This window comes from Aythya fuligula, chromosome Z (assembly GCF_009819795.1).
Source record: "Aythya fuligula isolate bAytFul2 chromosome Z, bAytFul2.pri, whole genome shotgun sequence".
Classification (NCBI taxonomy): Eukaryota; Metazoa; Chordata; class Aves; order Anseriformes; family Anatidae; genus Aythya; species Aythya fuligula.
In genome coordinates, this window is record NC_045593.1 from 8,355,442 (window position 1) to 8,368,081 (window position 12,640).

Consider the following 12,640-nt stretch of genomic DNA (forward strand, 5'->3'; position numbering starts at 1 on the left):
CCAACCAGCTGTGACCAGGCCACCCAAGCAGACTTAGCAGCATTTCGTGGAGCACAGGGGAGGATGCACAGGCCCTGAGGAGCTCACAGTAGCCTTCATGTTCAGAGAACAGCCCCATTGACTGCGGGCTGCCTCCTTAAGGCACAGCTCACACCCCACTGCCAGCTCAGCGAGTTGTTTGGCATTAGCATTCCTGGCCATACGTCTTCACATGAAACACTGAATCCAGAGGGCCTGCTCTTGGGAGAGAGAGCTGCCGTTCCCATTTCCTGTTGAGCAGAGACGGGCTTCTTGGGCCTGACTCACAGCAATTTATGGTCGGCACTTGAAGATTGGCTGGACAAGCTGTTTTTTGCGAGTTGCATTTGTTTGGTTTAGTTTTAACTTCTCCCCACAGGTATTCAAATGGTCTTTGGTGTGCTCCAGAGGACGGCGAGAAAGGCTTTTATATTTATAGACTTGCCAGGGCAGCGCTCAAGTCCCAGCCAGTCAGAAAAAATCAAAAGAATAATGGAGGAGAAGGGAAACCTTGACCTCATAAGCTTTCAGCGTTGATTAGTTTGTTGGTGTCAGGAACCTTTTCTTGTTCGGGGCAGACTAGCTGTGAAATGATTTTTTTTCCCCTTCTCTTTAATCTGTCTCCTGCATTCCCATGGGGAAGGAGGAGCCAGTACCTGCCTTCCTAGAGCCCTGCTTCAGAGCAAGCAAGTGAATGGACCGGCAGCAAGGGGATGGGTTCTTTTTTCAGAGACTCATCTTCTCAATGTGCCCTTTGGCAAGAGGCTGCGCACCTTCAATTTCCCTCAAAATTGTGTAGGAATCAGTTGCAGACATGAGCTGTTCCGGACCTGGTCAGAGGTTGTTCCTACCCTGGAGAGTACAGGAGAGGGAGAGAGTGTTGCAGAGATGGAAGCATCTTTCTGACATTTGTTGTAGACCCCACATTCACTAGCATCCACCGCCATGGAGGTGGGTGAGAAACGCACACCATCCCACGTTACCCCACCACCAGTCCTCACTCAGGTAAATCCCCAGCCCTTGGGCACTGGGAGGAACATAAAGATTAGGCTAACACAAACCTGTACAAGGTCAGTGAGAAATTTGTTGAATTCATTGCAGTACGGAAGTCCTACTCATCTGACATCATGATGGCCCACGTAAAATGAGCTCAATGGTCTCAGCTTTGTTCTTCCCAAGCACATCCACATAACACACAAGCCTCAGTTGCTACCCAAGCTAACAAGTGCATTTGAGAGCTGAGAAATGGAAGAAGGAAGAGACCTGAGAACAGCTTGCATCCCTCTCTAAATAAATTGGCTAATGAAAGCTCTCTGAGCTCAGGGGTGGTGGCACTCCCAGCCAGCACAGCGGCTGCAGGCACAAGGGGACAGGCATCTTTAGCATGGGCTCTATGAGTGACAGTGAATCAGAAACCCAAAGGGCTGAAACTGATCGCATTCTTCACTGAATGCAAGTGGAATTGGAGTTTATTTTCAATAGTTTTTTTAAGTACATTGAACCAACCACCAAAGGAATGAAGAAATCAGCACACTGCTTCTCAGTGCTTTCAAAAAAAAAAGTTGTTTTGCTTTGGATTTTTTTCTAAATTCTCAGAGAAAAAGTTCTGATTATTTTCTTAGCAATCATAGAGTTTGACTGATCACCTGCATTTTCAACCAAGAAAGGCTTTGAACAAAAACGTGATCCAGCTCCGAATTAGAACCATATAAATACCTCAGCTAAAGCAGTGAGATGAGTCACATACGTAAGTCACATACATCAGTCACATACATAAGTGTTTTCAGAATCAAATTCTGAGATACTAAAATTTGCCAAGAGCTGTGAATTCTTCAGATGGAAACCGATCCAACTATATGGAGGGATTCCTGTTCTATCTTTCTCAAACTTGAAGTTATCATCTCCTTAGTGAAAGTAGCCTTTTTCAGAAACATCTTATAGAATGTGGCTTCAGGAAGGTTTTTTTTAACAAAAAATAATAATAATAATAATGTTTAATAATTAATAGAACTATGTAGCTTATTGAGTCATCCTGGGCTTTAATCAATTTGAAATATTTGGGGCACCAATTTCCACCTTACTGCTCCTCGCTGGAGGTGCATTAGAGTTTTAGTGCAATTAAAACGAAGCAGGAAATATTTTTAGCTAATTGCACTGTGCACCTTGAAGGTAATTTGAAGCTGCAGGCAAAAAAAAATAAAATATCAGAAGGAGTAATTGAGTGTTGCAAGCTGGGAGTATGTGTTCCTGGCTGCATTCTGATTTGGAAGGATTAAGAGGCTAGGAGAGGTGCTGAACAGGCTTGACGGAAGATGGATAAAGTCTCAGCCCCAGGGAATGGACCCGGGGAAGTGGACCCATGAGTGCTGAGGCTGCATGGGATGTGCTGCAGGGTATAAGTCCTGCCTTGCAGGGCTGGGGCTGCCTCTCAAAGCATGTGGGTGTTTGCTGCCCTCAGGCAGTCTTGTGTGACCATGGGTCACAGGGTGCCCCTGCTGCCCCACACTGGGGACCTGCGCCAGGGGCTTCAGCTGGGAGGAGAGCTGGGGTCTCCTCATTTCCTGGCCACAATGCCACACAAGCACCCTGCAGCAAGTGCATCCTGCTCCTGGTGAGGAGTTAGCGACAAAACTCCTCATCCCCAGGCTGGCTGGCAGCTGTGAGTTATTGTGTCTCACTCGAGCCCCAGGTAGGGTGTATCAGGCAACCTGCCTGGAGGTCACAGGCAGGATAACCCTGCCTGCTGAGATCCAGGGGCTGGGCTTGGTTAGGGCTCCTGAGATCATCCCAGGAGGTGCTGTTTTCTGGTGGGAAGAAAGGAAAACGGGGAGTGAGTGTCACATCCCTACCTAACCATCATCAGCAAGAAAAGGATAGTGAAGCATCCAGTCCATCAGCATTTTGATAAGCTCTTGTCAATCTACGAGGAGAGAAAAGCAGAACCAGCAGAGACAGGGCACAGAGGCTCACTCACAGCTTCCCAATTAGACTTGGTTTTCAACCATGTACATTTTTTTAATTAAACTGTTGGTACAATGCTCAGGAGATAGCAAACTCCTTGAGGCCCCCTTGTAATAAAGAACCTTTCATTATGTGCAGAAAGGTAGCTTCCACACAGCTTAATTTCCTCTCCCACCTAATGTTCACCAGCAGCGAAAGGAGGAGTGATTGCCCAGTATGAGGCAGGACACATGCTCCTCGGGGCATGGGCCCTGTGAGATGGCCAGCAGAAGTGGAAGAGGCTACAGGCTCTGCCAGAAGAGTAGCCACATGATATATGTTTGACTTTTACCACAGCTGCTGCCCTGCTTCCTGAAATGGCCTGAGTTTATTGCACTGACCTTTGTCTGCAAAGCTCTTCATTGGTAAAACACAGCTGAGATAGGAACTGGATCTATAGCTATGTTTGCATGAGCAAATAAATTCCAGGCACTGATGAGGACGGTGACCTGGACTGTGACCAGGGCTCCCCACCACTGCATCCCTGCTCCATCCTACCCAAGCCCCACTCTCCGTCCCTCCACACGCCTCCACGTCTCCTTTGGGGTGTCCTCCTGAGATCCTCATCATGCTGTGACCACCTCTCCTACCACCACTTGAGGACAGGGCAGGAAAAAGCAACACCGTGTGGGGAACCAGTGACATTTTCTGACCGACCGGGCTGGCTTCCTGAGGAGCGGCCGCTCCGTTGCAGTGCTTTTTCATCCGCTGCTTGAGACTAATGGCTCTAGAAAAATAGATAAATCAGAGGTGACACAGCTATTGCTGCTTGACATTTTTTCATCAAACTGGTTGGGGGAGGAGGGGGTGACCAAAAAGTGACATTTTGACCAAACTGGATGTTTCTGTGGCAAATTTTCATTCTACTAGATTAAAAAAGAAATGCCAACAGCACACAAAAAAAAAAAAAAAAAAAAAAAAAAAAAGAACACAAAACTGTCTTGATTAAAAATGTTGGCATTCAAAACACTAAATTTCTGTTAAAAATGGACTGGTTTTCAGATTGATTAAAAAAAGACAAAAATTAATCTCTTCCACTAGCCGCCTCCCCCACCCCAGTTTTGTTTTGTTTTGTTTTTTTTTAACTAAAATATTCACAGGAAAGAAAGCCAAAATAATGACAATTTTCCCTTGGAAAATAATTGTCATTTTTCAACCAGCTCTTAATGTAACATAGTTAAATGAGAACAATCCTAGTAACAACACTGCACAGCAAGTAAGTCATACAATTATTTGAAAGAAGGGCATTACAATTTAAAAGCTAATTTTTATCGTCACCTTTAATTTATAAATGGGAAAAATGAGGCAGGGACATCAAGCATCTTAAAAAAAAAGAAAGGAAAAAAAAAAAGAAAAAAAAAAAAGAAAGAAAACATTAGCATTTGAAATGCTGGACTCCCATCTCCCTGTTAGATCACATTAGCTTCTCTGTCTGTGTATGTGTAATTGTGTCTGTTGATATGTATGTATATATAGTACCTCTGTACGTATACATATGTATGATATGTATGTGTGCATATTCATGTATATATAGATTCATATATGCTATCTGTCTCCTTTTTAACCTTCAGATGTTAGAACTGAAGCATCTGACAAAAACATTCTTTTTTTTTCTTTTCTTTTTTTTTTTTTTTTCCTCCTAAAAATAGCACCCCAAGAGCCCAGGTAAATGCATTGATTTCTAGGATAAATGATCAGGCTTCATTTAATCCCAGCATGGATGCAAAGTTCTTCACCGCACTGCCCTCCCTGCTCTAAGACATTTGGGCTCCTGATCTCAGACTCCCATGACAGCCTTATTACAGTGGTTGTTGTAGGGATGGAGCCAGTTTTGGAGAGCCGTGCCTCCTTCCTCCACCTCCGCTGGGCAGTTCAGGCAGGGGCTGGAGAAGGGGAGATCTGTGCAGGTTGGTGTCTGGGCATGGTGAGGAGGAGGGCTGAGACAGAGGGGAGGCAGGGAGGCAGAGCCATCCAGCACTGGGAGAAAGTTGGTGCAGAGGCATTAAACAGAGAGAGAAATTGCTATAGAAACAAGAAATGTGAGGGAGAAAAACACAGGTTGGAATTTAAATAATATTGATCAGCCTCAGAGGCAATAGCTATAAAGATCTGTCACCTGTAGGAAAAATATCTCTACCACCTTGCTAGAATTACTCTTGGGCACAGGCTCCAACAGCCAGAGGGACAGGATCCTGACTGCAGTTTTGGATGGGTGTGCAAAGAGAAGATAATGGATACTGCATAAATGCGAGGAAATCTACTTATGGGGTGGGCAATGTTCAGCCATGATCAGAGACTTTGGTGTGAGCACAGGAGGTTGTCACTTTGATGCTGGAAGAAGTGAGGGCTTTTGAGTTCCTTCACGGAAATGTTCCATGTCTCCAAGCTAGCACAGGAAAAGGGATGGAAAAGAAGATCCATGGAGACTTGTCTAGAAAGGAGTAGGGGGAGGGACACAGTGCAAACAATGAGAAATAGAAGGCAGTGAGGCAGTGTATGTATGGAGAGGAGGGAGTAGAGCATCAACCTAGCAGTGCAGCATGATAGAAGCAGTGTTGGGCCAATTTTGTGCTCCTGTGAAGACACAGAGCAATGTTGCATGTGTTGTTGGTTGTACTTGGAAGCTGAGCAGATGCATTCATACCCTGACAGCAGGCAGATGCCCTGAGAAGTGTGTGCAGGGTGCTGCACAAGCCTAGCTTTCCCTAGACTATACAGTGAATGTCGCAGAGCACAGGAGCTGCACAGTTTTAAAGATCATCTCTACATCCTTAGTTCTTAAAGTCTTTTGGACTGTACAACAGGTTGTACTGCTGGACACAAATCCTTCCCCATATAAAAGCTGGACTTTGTCACAGAAATATGCACTAGCAAGAGTAGTGATCCATCTCCCATTGACACCGGGGCAGTTTGCATCAGCAAAAAAAGCATTCCAAACTGATCTGGCAGTCTTAGCAGTAAGGCCTAGCCTATCTCCATAGCCTCAGGTTTATGGCTATCAGATCTCAGCAATGATGCAGCCCGGTGTGGAGAAAACAAAATAGGTAGGAATAGCTGAAAAATTAGAATCAGACGCAAGGGATATTGTTGATCTGTAGCAAGACTGTGTGTTGTAGTTAAGTAGGGATGGAAGATATGAGCAGATTGCCATTAAATGTCTCAGGCTTCTTCTGGGGTTACCACTCATGTGAAAGAAAGCAGCCACAAAGAGCTGTCCATGCATTGCTTACTTGGACTAACTGGCTTACCGAGTTGATCTAGATCTCCTTTGCAGTCTTCGGAGAGCAAGAAAGACACCTTCAAGGCCCACTGAGACCTTAGCTAAGCAGAGCCATTGTTCCTCCTCACCTCCATGGTCTTTGCAGTGTTTAGAGAAAATAGCTGAGTGCTTATGTCTGGGTTGGTTGAGCCCAAGCTGGAAGGAAATCTTGCTCCAGCTTAAACACAGGCAATGAATGTCTCTCACAATACAGAGAGATCCCTAGAGTTTGGTCAGAAGCTGGTGTGTTCAAAGCTTTCCTGTGACAGTGGTGTTGGTAGGATAGGACTACTGTGGTGACGGTAGAGTTGGGAATGTTGCAAGGACATGACTATAGTCATGTTTGCTCTAACTGAGGCTTTGGCTTCATTTCCCCTCATTTTACAGACTTACAGTGTAACTACCTCCATCAAATCTAGTCACTGAAAGTCCTCATTATAATCAAGAGAGACATAGGCCCTGTTTGGCCATGATTCACAGTCCGATCAAAAGGGGTCCTTTGGGATGAACTGGGGACAGCAAGCCCTGTTTCTCTCCACTAAATCCAGCCTGGAGTGATTTGCTTAGATGGAGCTGTTGTATTCTGAAGCCTAATTAGGGCTTTCAGCCATTATCTCCATTCAACATTCAAAGAGAATAGTCTCAGGCTTCATTTAGATGTTTCAAATAAGAAGATTTGGAGGAATATTGGCATTTACCAGGTGCATTTGGCTATGGTTTACTCCAGCAGAGCAAGTTCCTGGTCAGTGTTACCTGCAGCAAAGAGATTTTGCCTAATCTGTCTTTGTGCACAGGCCCTAAGTGCTCAGAAAGTAAGCTTCCTCTTTACCTCCAAGGCACCACTTCTGAACTAGGCTGTATATACTTGTCTTCATAACCTTAACACTTTTACTCACAAATTTACTTCAGCAATGCCCAAAGTTTATACCTCTTGCCAGCAAAGTGAATTGCTCTCCTTAAACAGATGAGTTTGGCCAGCATCCAGTCTAGCACAAATGCCTAACTTGCCTCTCAATTTCAGGCCACTGGTGAAGTTAGGTTACCCGCCTCGTAAGTTAGGCATCTAGCTCCTCTTCCTAGTCAACAGAGAAAGACATTCGCCCGTGTAGCCCTCCAAGTTAGGCAGACAGGACGACCACGTTTGACTTTCATTTGAGAGTACGTTTTCTGGTTTATTTGTTTGTTTGTTTTGTTCTTTTAGCCTCAGCAAGTTCTGAGCCTTCATCTGTACATACGTGTGTGTGTGTGGGCGCGTGTGCGCATGTCGCATCCACAGCATCTGGAGGTGTGTGTGGAGGACAGGCAGGGGGATGGTAGTATCCGCTCCAAAGCCTCTGGTCACTGGCAGGTCAACCTGCTCCTTCGTGCTCCAGCCGTAAGGGAAAATGTTATGTCCAGTCGAGGCTACGTCCAAGAGCCTCACCTCAGCTTGAGGGTTGCCTCAGGCTGGCACAGGTGGGGTGGTGCCTATGGTCATATGAGCAGTGCCCGTGGTATTGCCACCCCTGGCTCTGTGACTGGTGCCGTACAACCTGAAAGCCCTGGGGGGTGAAAGGGATGAAGGAGGCCTTTTTCTCATGCTCATGCAAAGCCTAGACCTGTATGGTTCACACTGCTTGTCCTTGGGTACCCAGAGACACAAGTGCGCAAGTGACAACAGCTCTGCCCTGGGCCATCTTCAGAAAGATAGTTTTCTCCCTCTTGGCTTGAGAAATAAATGTGAACCCAAATCTTGCATCTCCCTAGGGGGAACCAGTCTATTCCATTCACCCAAACCCCAGGAAGCTCAGGCTGACACTTCCAGCTCATCCAACTGCAGAATTTTGGGGCCAGGCCATCAAGAAGGAGTCAACAGCCCAAGGCAGCAGCCAACTGTGGGCAAAGTATGGAGTTGAAGCCAATGTTCAGTTCAGGGCTTAGTTCAGCACCGTCTCTTGTCAGCTGAGCATAACAGCTCTAGCCAGAAAACATGTTTCAGCTCAGAAAAAATAGAAACAGACAAAAAAAGAAAAAGGAAAAAAAATAATAAATTTTTCTCTAGCCAGCATGCATGACTTCAGGATGAGAACTGCCAACAATATTCTTGTGACACCCAAACGCGAAGTGAAATTTTAGTTGTGTGCAGTGACTTTTTAGAAATAGGCTGGGAGGAGAGATATGAGCCCTGCCAAGGTGACAGAAAGGCAATACCTGAGGAACAGGGTGCAGGGCTGCCGAATGAGACAAATGTATCATTGTGTGCAGTGATTTTTGGTGTTTACTGAGGCAAAACTCCCTGGGCCAATAAAGGGACATTTTCTGTGGTAGGAAAGGAACAGAGTGTTTCTAGAGATTGTAGCAACCAGCCCCTGGCAGCTTCCTTTTCCTTTTCCTTTTCCTTTTCCTTTTCCTTTTCCTTTTCCTTTTCCTTTTCCTTTTCCTTTTCCTTTTCCTTTTCCTTTTCCTTTTCCTTCTATTTTTATCATTATTTTTATTATTCTTTACTCTTCCTTTTTTTTCTTTCGCTTTCATCTTTTTGTTACTTTTTCCTCTCCTCTCCTCTCCTCTCCTCTCCTCTCCTCTCCTCTCCTCTCCTCTCCTCTCCTCTCCTCTCCTCTCCTCTCCTCTCCTCTCCTCTCCTCTCCTCTCCTCTCCTCTCCTCTCCTCTTCTCTCCTCTCCTCTCTTCTTCACTTTTTTTCCATTTTTTTTTTCAATTCAGGCCAAAGCCAAACACCAAAGGAGTAAATTTCCCTTCCTTTAATAATGCTGATTTAGGGACCATCGTGTCATCTGAGTCCTCCTACAAGTCTGCTTCACACACCATACCAGCATTGCTGTTTCGGAGCCCACCGTCCTGAGAACCACTAAATGGACATGCAGCAATCAGCAATAGTCGCTTTTCTTTTTTGTTTCTTTTATTTTATTTTCTTTATATTTTTTTATTATTATTTTTTTAATTCTCAGTAGCCAAAGCAGCTCGTGGTCTCTTACTGCCCAATGACTTTAAACTTTCTGGGATGTGATTGCATTAGAGCAGTGCTTGCTCCAGAGTCCATCCGAGGAAATGGCAAGGCTCCCGGCGGAATTTGGCTAGCCATCCCGTGAAGCCCCGGAGGCCGGGGGTGGTGCGGGAGAGGCTGGTGCTAACGAAAGCATTCTGGTTGGCAGCGAATGTATTTATTTTCCAGACTTTGCAAACCGATCTGTGTCTGCGCTCATTCATTCAGTGCATGCTCTCCTCAACAGCCGCTGCACAGCGTTCTGTTACTGTTCACTGTTGACCGTGTGTCTACATTTAAGTGTGTGTTTTATGTGTGTGTCTCTGGCTAGGCCTCCTCCATCCTTCTTTTTTTCCTTTTTTTTCTTTTCTTCTTCCTTTCTTTTATTTCTTTCTGTTCAGTTGGTTTGTTTTGCTTTCCTTCTTGTTTCGTTTTCTATAGTTTAATGGCAAGTATTTCCATTAGAGCTTTTTGATTGATGCTGTGTTTGTAACTTTTTTTTTATTATTATTTTTATATATATCTTCTTTCCCTACCTTTCCCTTTTTCCACACTATATATAAATATATATATATATATAAAAAAAATCTTTTCTTCTTTTGTCATTCAATCAAATTCCAACAAAACCAACCAAGAGCCAGTCAAATCCACCACAGTCTCGCGCTGAGCTAGGAAAAAAGTTCACGTAATGACATGAAAGTGGAGAATACAGTCCCCCAGGCCGTAAGTTCAAATCAACTCGAAGTTGAAAGTGTGACATGATGGCGTCATGTAACAAGCTAAGAATTGGTTGCATGACATGCCGTCAAGTTTCGTGCAGGTGCCGTGATTGAAGCATTTTTCTTGGATGTTGTATCAGTTGATGATTGGCCAGTCATGATCACATGTGCCTTTTTTGACTTTGTGCTGCCACAATTTTTTGCTGTGCTCATTTTCGTTTCGTTTTTGGTGCTTGCAGTGGTTTCTTTATTTGTCGTTTGATTTCTCGTCAGCGTTTTATGCTTCTCTAGATGTCACATAGAAGGAAAAAAAAAAAAAAAAGATGGATTCCTAATTCTTTAGAAAAAAAAATGGGATTGTTATAACTGTATAGATAATTTGGAAAAAAAAATGAGAGAAAAAAAATGTGTGGTTAATTTTTTTGCACTGAAAATCTTGTGATTTTATTTTTATTCCAGAGAATTGGGGCCTTTTTCAATTGACATCTTTTTTACCCCTCAGGATATTTCAAATCACTGTCCAAAAATTAAAAAAAAAAAAAAATTAAATTAAAAAAAAAAAAAGCAAAATGATAGTAACAGTAGTTTGAAAAACTATAGCAATCCAAAAAAAAAAAAAAAAAAAAAAAAAAAAAAAAAAAAAAAAGCAAAACAACCCCAAGAAAAGCCTCATTATATGTCTTTTCAAGAATACCTAATTCTCTAAGGTTCTGTATTACAGCAACTCCAGCCAAAATTAATTGCTCAGGGGGAGGGAGGGTTTGTTTTGAGTGGGAAAAAAAAAAACATCCAGATCAAAACACAAAATGCATCTTTTTGTTTACAACTGAAAAAGGGTCCTTGACGAGTGTTTTTTATTTTTTTATTCTATTATTATTTTTGGTGTTGTAATTGTTTAGACTGCTGTGTACGGTTTGCTGTTTGTTGAACCAACAGTGTGAAAACCTGCCAGCATGGATTGATATTCCGCATGACACTTTTCCACCAGAGTGGACCTTTTGCAGTTTCTAAGTTTCTTGATGTAATAAATCACCGAGTGTGTAAGAAGAACCTGCTTGCTAGAAAGAGATAAGAGCTAATCCTTAATGATTAAGCATCCTACTTAAATGTCAAGCCTAGTCGGATCATGATTACATTTTTTTAAATAACTTTTTTTATTTAAGAAATGTTAGCTTTACATTTTTTTGAAAAAAAAAAAAAAAGTTTATTCCAACAGTCTTTTTTTTTTATTTAACTTCCTATAAATTGCCTGTTCAAAGTCCTACTTTCTGACATTCACAAGGATGTAGATGTTATTGGCAGCTATGTCTCCACAGAAAGCTCCTACACTGTCATAGATGGCACCCCATTAAAATGTAGGCCAATTCTTTCTCAATGCCTTTCACACTACAAAAGCGCGCCAAGCAAGATTGTGATCTGGCATTGTAAAGTGGCACTTAAAAATAATTAAAATGCAGCTATTTGTACATATGTAGTGATATGGATTTATATAGACATGCCTTACTATTATTTTGATTTACGATTACTATTACTATTAGGAACAATTGTATTTTTCTCTATCATGATCGTGACTACCTTGCTCACTTTGGGTTTGATCCAGTTCTCACTGAAGTCAAGGGGAATCTTTCTGTTGACGTGAGTGGGAGCAGAATCAGAGCCAATACGTCCAAAAGCAAACCACCAAAGCAGAAGCCCCATCCTGTCCCAATTGAAGGGAGAAGAAAACACCCATTACTTTCAACAGGAGCAGGATTGGGCCCAAACGAACAGGCTTGTTTTTAATTTTGTTTTCATTTTTTAGGTCTCTCCCCTGTCCCAAATATCCCCCTCTTTCCCTACTTCCCCCTCCCCTTTTTGATTTAATTTGCAATGATCTTCTTCATTTTTTAGGGCAGCAGCTGAATGGGCCACATTTAGAAAAAAAAAAAAAAAAAAAAAAAAAAAGTATATATATTAAAAAAACGGGAACTGTTGGATTACACCTTTGACATATCAGCAAATATCAATCAAGCTGAAGACTTCAGACTTATTCTCTCTTTGATTGTTTAGACTGTAACATTTCTTCAAGAAAAGTATCACATCTGCTGACTTCGAAGGACATGCGCTTGAAAACAAACAAACACATAAGTAAAATCAGAACAGGAACAAGATCAACCAGGATTTCTGAAGAGACACTGATATCACCACAGCGGCTTTTCTTCAAACAGGAGATGCAAACCTGGATACTGACAAAGGAGTGCCTGTTTGCCACCAAGGATGCGGTTACCATGTGTGACCCATGGTAACAGTCACTGAGCATCTTTATCTGTCATTCCTTAGCTATATAGGGACCAAAGGACAAAATTTTTACCGCAGACTTGTAGCTGTATGTAAAATATGGAAGTTCTTTCCTTTTCTCTGAGCTGTTCCTAAAACAGTTTTTGAGAGCGATTATAAGAAATATGTAAAAACTAAAAAAAAAAAAAAAAAAAAAAAAAAAGTAATAATAATAATAATGCTTAAAAGCTTTTAAAATGGCAAGATAATAGTTCTTTGATACTTTGGGAGGTTCTTTGGTTATACATTAATTAGAGTCTATGAAGCTTTCATATGGTTTTCTGTATAATAAGTAAGGATTGCGCTGTTAAAGGCAGGTAAGATGGATATCTATGAAAAGCAAAAAAAA

General features: G+C 42.6%; 1 protein-coding gene across 11 annotated transcripts in view; it reads left to right on the forward strand.

Annotated features, from left to right (window-relative positions):
- Positions 1-12,640, forward strand: part of CELF4 (CUGBP Elav-like family member 4) — a 700,427-nt gene that overhangs the window by 687,774 nt on the left and 13 nt on the right. For 9 of the 11 annotated variants that reach the window (XM_032205931.1, XM_032205939.1, XM_032205936.1 and 6 more), the window contains exon 13: positions 11,866-12,640. This exon is cut by the window's right edge and continues 13 nt beyond it. The gene's annotated coding sequence lies outside the window, so the exon portion shown is untranslated. Of the gene's footprint in view, positions 1-8,976; positions 9,024-11,865 lie in introns of those variants that run through there. The other 2 variants (XM_032205932.1, XM_032205933.1) reach the window with 2 other exon arrangements.